This window comes from Macrobrachium nipponense, chromosome 36 (genome assembly GCF_015104395.2).
Source record: "Macrobrachium nipponense isolate FS-2020 chromosome 36, ASM1510439v2, whole genome shotgun sequence".
Classification (NCBI taxonomy): domain Eukaryota; kingdom Metazoa; phylum Arthropoda; class Malacostraca; order Decapoda; family Palaemonidae; genus Macrobrachium; species Macrobrachium nipponense.
In genome coordinates this window covers 1,491,579-1,499,078 of record NC_087220.1, presented here as the reverse complement: position 1 = coordinate 1,499,078, position 7,500 = coordinate 1,491,579, and the positions used below count along the sequence as shown (strand labels likewise).

Below are 7,500 nucleotides of genomic sequence, written 5' to 3'. Positions count from 1 at the left end.
TGAGTAGTCCAGGTCCATCAGAAAATGCTGGGGGGCGGGGGGTTACTCTGGTCAGGTTAAATTGTGCTATTAAATGGGGCTAGGTTACAATACGGTCAAGTCCACTGCTTTAGTAACATTTTTTTGTCTGCTATATCTTCTCAACTCACCACATGCCCCCCCCCCCCCCCCCAAACCCCCCCAAAAAAAAAAAAAAAACAAATCCCCCCTTCCCTTCAAAACCCACCCCCCATTCCAGACTCAGCCAAAGCAGTCGCTCCACAAGCGACGAAAATGAGTTTGAAAAACAAACTTTCAAATATATATATTAAATGAGAGAAAGTTTATGAAACAAATGCCGGCAAATATCAACTAAGCGGGAGTTCGCAAAACTCTGGCCCAGCGAAAGTTTAACACTCCAATTTAGAGTAATGGCGTGGGTAGGCATATTAGTTTTAGATTAGCGCGTCGGAGGGAGGGCAAATGCCAAATTGAGAGAGAGAGAGAGAGAGAGAGAGAGAGAGAGAGAGAGAGAGAGAGAGAGCATACTGCAGAGTGATAACAATTTCTGTTCTAGATATGTTGATGCGCATGTGTAATCAATTTTGTCTGGTGGTCACACCACATATTTTACACAAGGGGAGAGAGAGAGAGAGAGAGAGAGAGAGAGAGAGAGAGAGAGAGAGAGAGAGAGAGAGTCACATGGATTTTTATGTAAAAAAAAAAAATAAATCTATTAAACCCAAAAACATTGCATCTATACATCGTTTTTCAAATGAATATCAAACCTATTATATTCCTAAAATCAGACCTTCTATCGCCTTGAAGACTTTAGAGGAGGAGGATTAGAAGAGGAGAAGGAGAAGGAGGAGGAGGAGGAGGAGGAGGAGGAGGAGCTGGTGGTGGTGGGCCTTTAATTGCCGAAATTAGAATACGAGTGGGAATGTAACGCCCACTAGGCTGGTTCCTAATGCCCGAACCAGTATTGCTATCAAAATTAAAGGTAGTCAGGACGTGGGCTTACTTCTTTCTACATAGCTCCATCAGCATATGACCATTATCATCTGTGTTAATGGCCTTACAAGCATCATAACCATAAGTAATATGAAGATGACGCCTATTCCCATGGGACACGCCCACCAAAGGGGCTACTGACTTGAAATCCTAAGCTCCATTGCTCATACCCACGATAATTCAGTTGTATTCCACGCAGGAAAATGAAAATGGTTTATCTCAGAAAATGCCTAATAATTTCGTCCTCCAATGGACCTCTTCTTGGAGCGTTTTCTTTTCTCCTTAATAAACGCTCGAAGAAGAGGTCCATTGGAGAGCGAAACTGTAGGGCATTTTCTGAGATAAACCATTTTCATTTTCCTATGTGGAATACAACTGAATTACCATATCTTCGTGGCTAAGAAGATTACCAGTACTACTCAGGATAATAAATCTGTATTTTTAAAACGTGATTTATAACAAGATATTGGGATCTTCATTACACCGGGATTACCTGGATTAAGAGACACGCCCCCCCAACCCCCTCCACCCACAAAATTAATTAACCTAAGGTAACACAGCTAAGTCTTCCTTTTGAAAGGCATGAAAAAAAATTCTACCGTGACAGATACGTCACCGAGAGGCGATATAAATTAGGATTTAATTTTTCATTATTCATTTCCACGTCGTTATATACTGAAAAAGCGTGTAATGCTGTATGAAACTCTCAGCCACGGCCCGTGAGACCTTCAACCGCTGCCCGGTGGTGGTCTGTGTTACTGGCACCTATAGAGTACCAGGCACACGATCATGGCTAAATTTAACCCTGAATAAAATAAATACTACTGAGGCTAGATGGCTGCAATTTGGTATGCCTGATGATTGGAGGGTTAGTGGTCAACATACCAATTTGCAGCCCTCTAGCCTCAGTAGTTTTTAAGATCGGAGGGCGGGCAGAAAAAGTGCGGACGGACAGACTATATGGCCGTCAAGGCTAAATTTATCCTTGCATAAAATCAAAACGACTGAGGCTAGAGGGCTGCAATTTGGGATATTTGATGATTTGAGGGTTAGTGATCAACATACCAATTTGCAGCCCTCTAGACGCAGTAGGTTTTAAGATCCGAGGCCACTTACCAGTACCGTGTAAAGTAAGACAGAATTAAAACCCAAATACTTTGGCTTTTAATTCCTTTATCAATTCAAACTAACTTGTAAGATATCTTTTAAATAATCCCTGAACTAAGAAAGGTCGAACAGTCAGTTATAAGGTCAATTTCCGCATTCCACTCCAGTCTGAGGTCAGTTACAAGCTGATCCGCTCGCTGTAGATACAGTGGTTAGTGTCATGGCATGCCAATCAGATGTCGTGGTGGGTTCGCGTCTCCCTAAGGGCGATGAAAAATCACTGGCTCTGTATCACGAACAGTTACTGCTGCAGTGTTGGTGGGGCGGGGGGGTGTCCTTAGCGGTGGGAGGTTGAAACCAACGTCCTTTGGAAGCTTAAAGTATTTCAAGTCAGTGGCCCTTTTGGTGGGCTTGTTCCGTGTGAGTAGGTTTCATCTAATAATAATATTAATAATAATATGATAATAATAAGTGATTATTACCAATGAATTTACATACCGCCACTAATCATATCAAGGATTTCTTTTTTTTTAGGACGGGTAATGGAACACCGGCATTGCCAGCAATTCAAAATGAATTAGCCAGAATTCGATTATAAAACACGCTGATTATACAGCAAATTTTATGCTCAATGCACACACCTGTCCGTGTGTGTATATATGTATACATATATACACACATATATATAATGTATGTATGTGTATTTAATATATAGTGCCATATGTCACATATTCCCAAGAAGATATATAAACCGTATTTATATTCTGACAGCATAATAAATAGTGTCATCTATCACATATTCTCAAGAAGAAATATAAACCATGTTCATATTCTGACTGCATAATGTATAGTGTCATATGTTATATATTCTCAAGAAGAAACATAAACCATAATTCTGACAGCATAATGTATAGTGTCATCTGTTACGTATTTTCAAGACAAGATATAAACCACATTCATATTCTGATTGATAATATAGTGTCATCTGTAACATATTCTCAAGAACAAATATAAACCATATTCATATTCTGTCTGCATAATATATAGTGTCATCTGTTACGTATTCCCATAAAGAAATATAAACCATATTCACATTGTAATTGATAATATAGTGTCATCTGTAACATATTCTCAAGAACAAATATAAACCATATTCATATTCTGAATGCAAAATATATAGTGTCAACTGTTAAGTATTCCCATAAAGAAATATAAACCATATATAAAATTCTGACTGCACAGACCCACACACAGACACACCAGCTTACAAGAGGTAAAACTGAGTACTACGCATGATTTTCAAGGCACAGAAGTATGGACCTTACTCAAGAGCCAAATATTTACCAGCCTAGACAGAAGGAATCCTAAACAACACACGTTCTATGTGTACGTGTGTGTGCACGAGCTTGTTTACACATACCTACACCTCTCTCTCTCTCTCTCTCTCTCTCTCTCTCTCTCTCTCTCTCTCTATGATTATTTTAGGTTAAAACTTGAAACGAGGTCTGGTCTTCGAATAGCTGGTGAATGCTCAACTGCTGATCTCACGCAACTGCTACTCAAAGCACAGCAGCTGCTAAACTGCTGATCTTACGCAGCTGCTACTCAAAACAGAGCAGCTGCTCAACTGCTAAACTGCTGATCTCACGTAGCTGGTACTCAAAGCAGAACAGCTGTTAAAAACAAACCGGCCCAATCAGCGGTAGAAGTTTTCTCTCACTAACTTTTTAGATTTCTCAATCAAGGGATGAAGGAAGGTTTCTCGAGAGGCTGGACTTAAGAACGACGTGTGTACAGGAATCGAGAAGAAGAAGAAGAAGAAGAAGAAGAAGAAGAAGAAGAAGAAGAAGAACAGTAGAGAGAAAGAGAGGCAGACGGTGTAGAAGTCAGGAAAAGGTGAAATCTTTTCATAGAGGGAATGCTGAGAGGAATACCTCCTCTAGCGGAAATGGATGGCAATGGAGGTGAAATGATGATCAATAATGAAAATAATGATAGATGATGAAGATAATGATGAATGAAAGAAGATGCTATGACGGTAATGATGTTAAAACACGAAGGTGATGACGCTAATGATAAGCAAAATGAAGATAGCGAAGATCGCTTCATTGCAGAAAAATGAATAACTACAAAAAATCCATTTAATATAATAATAATAATAATAATAATAATAATAATAATAATAATAATAATAATAATAATAATAATAGCAAAATGAAGATAGCGAAGATAGCTTCATTGCAGGAAATGAATAACTATAAAAAATCCATTTAATATATAATAATAATAATAATAATAATAATAATAATAATAATAATAATAATAATAATAATAATAATAATAATAATTAATAACAACACAATTCCAATGCAGATTAACAAAAAAAATATTAATTAATTATTAATAAGGAATAAAATAAATCCATGTTATAATAATAATAATAAAATAATAATAATAATAATAATAATAATAATAATAATAATAATAACAGAACAGAGGAATGGCATAACAAACCAATGCACGGACAATACATGAGACAGACTAAAGATCTAGCCAGCGATGACACGTGGCAATGGCTACAGAGGGGAGAGCTAAAGAAGGAAACAGCGGCACAAGATCAGGCCCTAAGAACCAGATGTGTTCAAAGAACGACAGATGGAAATAACATCTTTCCCATATGTAGGAAGTGCAATACGAAAAATGAAACCATAAACCACATAGCAAGTGAATGCCCGGCACTTGCACAGAACCAGTACAAAAAGAGGCATGATTCAGTAGCAAAAGCCCTCCACTGGAGCCTGTGCAAAAAACACCAGCTACCTTGCAGTAATAAGTGGTACGAGCACCAACCTGAAGGAGTGATAGAAAACGATCACGCAAAGATCCCTCTGGACTATGTATCAGAACGGATAGGATGATACGTGCAAAACAGACCAGACGTGACGTTGATTGACAAAATCAAGAAGAAAGTATCACTCGATGTCGCAATACCATGGGACACCAGAGTTGAAGAGAAAGAAAGTGAAAAAATGGATAAGTATCAAGATCTGAAAATAGAAATAAGAAGGATATGGGATATGCCAGAGGAAATCGTACCCATAATCATAGGAGCACTAGGCACGATCCCAAGATCCCTGAAAAGGAATCTGGAAAAACTAGAGGCTGAAGTAGCTCCAGGACTCATGCAGAAGAGTGTGATCCTAGAAACGGCGCACATAGTAAGAAAAGTGATGGACTCCTAAGGAGGCAGGATGCAACCCGGAACCCCACACTATAAATACCACCCAGTCGAAATGAGGACTGTGATAGAGCAAAAAAAAAAATAATAATGATAATAATAATAAAAAAATAATACAGAAAAAAAATAATAATAATAACACAAGACCAATACAGATTACCAAAAAAAAAAAAAGCTTAATTAATTAATAATAAATCCACCATAACTGTGACAATAGACTTCAGTCATTATTTATCATTAATACCATGACACGTCAATCATTACCACGCCCTCACGCCCACTCGGCCCGTAACCACCCTCCATGCCCCAACACAGTAACCCCCAGCATCACCTTTAAGGCTTTGCAAATCGCCCCCCATCAGAAACAAGAACCTCCCATTCACTGCTACCCTCATGCTATTCTCCTTGAATTTTAATACATTTTTATGCATTTATTCATTTATTAATTGACTTTTGTCTTTTTTAAATAATAATAATAATAATAATAATAATAATAATAATAATAATAATAATAATAATAATAATCTAGGATAACGGAGAGAGAGAGAGAGAGAGAGAGAGGAGAGGAGATATAAAACACCAAGAGATGAAGGACACGATCAGGAAAGAATATATGCAGAGACTCAAGGCGATACTCAAGTCAAAACTCAACGCCGGAAATATGATAAAAGCCATAAACACATGGGCAGTGCCAGTAATCAGATACAGCGCAGGAATAGTGGAATGCACGAAGGCAGAACTCCGCAGCATAGATCAGAAAACCAGGAAACATATGACAATACACAAAGCACTACACCCAAGAGCAAATACGGACAGACTATACATAACACGAAAGGAAGGAGGGGAGAGGACTACTAAGTATAGAGGACTGCGTCAACATCGAAAACAGAGCACTGGGCAATATGAAAACCAGTGAAGACGAGTGGCTAAAGAGTGCATGGGAAGAAGGGACTAATAAAAGTAGACGAAGACCCAGAAATATACAGAGACAGGAGAATGACAGACAGAACAGAGGACTGGCACAACAAACCAATGCACGGACAATACATGAGACAGACTAAAGAACTAGCCAGCGATGACAATTGGCAATGGCTACAGAGGGGAGAGCTAAAGAAAGGAAACTGAAGGAATGATAAACAGCGGCACAAGATCAGGCCCTAAGAACCAGATATGTTCAAAGAGCGATAGATGGAAATAACATCTCTCCCATATGTAGGAAGTGCAATACGAAAAATGAAACCATAAACCACATAGCAAGCGAATGCCCGGCACTTGCACAGAACCAGTACAAAAAGAGGCATGATTCAGTGGCAAAAGCCCTCCACTGGAGCCTGTGCAAGAAACATCAGCTACCTTGCAGTAATAAGTGGTACGAGCACCAACCTGAAGGAGTGATAGAAAACGATCAGGCAAAGATCCTCTGGGACTATGGTATCAGAACGGATAGGGTGATACGTGCAAACAGACCAGACGTGACGTTGATTGACAAAGTCAAGAAGAAAGTATCACTCATTGATGTCGCAATACCATGGGACGCCAGAGTTGAAGAGAAAGAGAGGGAAAAAATGGATAAGTATCAAGATCTGAAAATAGAAATAAGAAGGATATGGGATATGCCTGTGGAAATCGTACCCATAATCATAGGACACTAGGCACGATCCCAAGATCCCTGAAAAGGAATCTAGAAAAACTCGAGGCTGAAGTAGCTCCAGGACTCATGCATAAGAGTGTGATCCTAGAAACGGCACACATAGTAAGAAAAGTGATGGACTCCTAAGGAGGCAGGATGCAACCCGGAACCCCACACTATAAATACCACCCAGTCGAATTGGAGGACTGTGATAGAGCAAAAAAAAAAATAATAATAATAATAATAATAATAATAATAATAATAATAATAATAATGATTTTTCCCATAGAAAATCTTCGGTAAGTAGTAATAGCATATGTCATATCTTATGCTTCAGTCAGATAAAATGATCTAGGATAACGGAGAGAGAGAGAGAGAGAGAGAGAGAGAGAAAGTAAAACTTTCCCCTAAAAGCACAACTCAACATTACCTTCAATAATGAAGATTAAAATCTGTCCCCCCAAAAAGGGTAAAAACAAAAAATGAAAAATGGGAAAAAAAAAACAAGGAAGAGGACACACGAAAAATATCC

At 38.5% G+C, this 7,500-nt stretch overlaps 1 protein-coding gene across 1 annotated transcript in view; it reads right to left on the bottom strand.

The window, feature by feature from the left end:
• The window catches only part of LOC135203494 (uncharacterized), a 555,542-nt gene that overhangs the window by 470,815 nt on the left and 77,227 nt on the right, over nt 1-7,500 (bottom strand). The window lies entirely within an intron of this gene.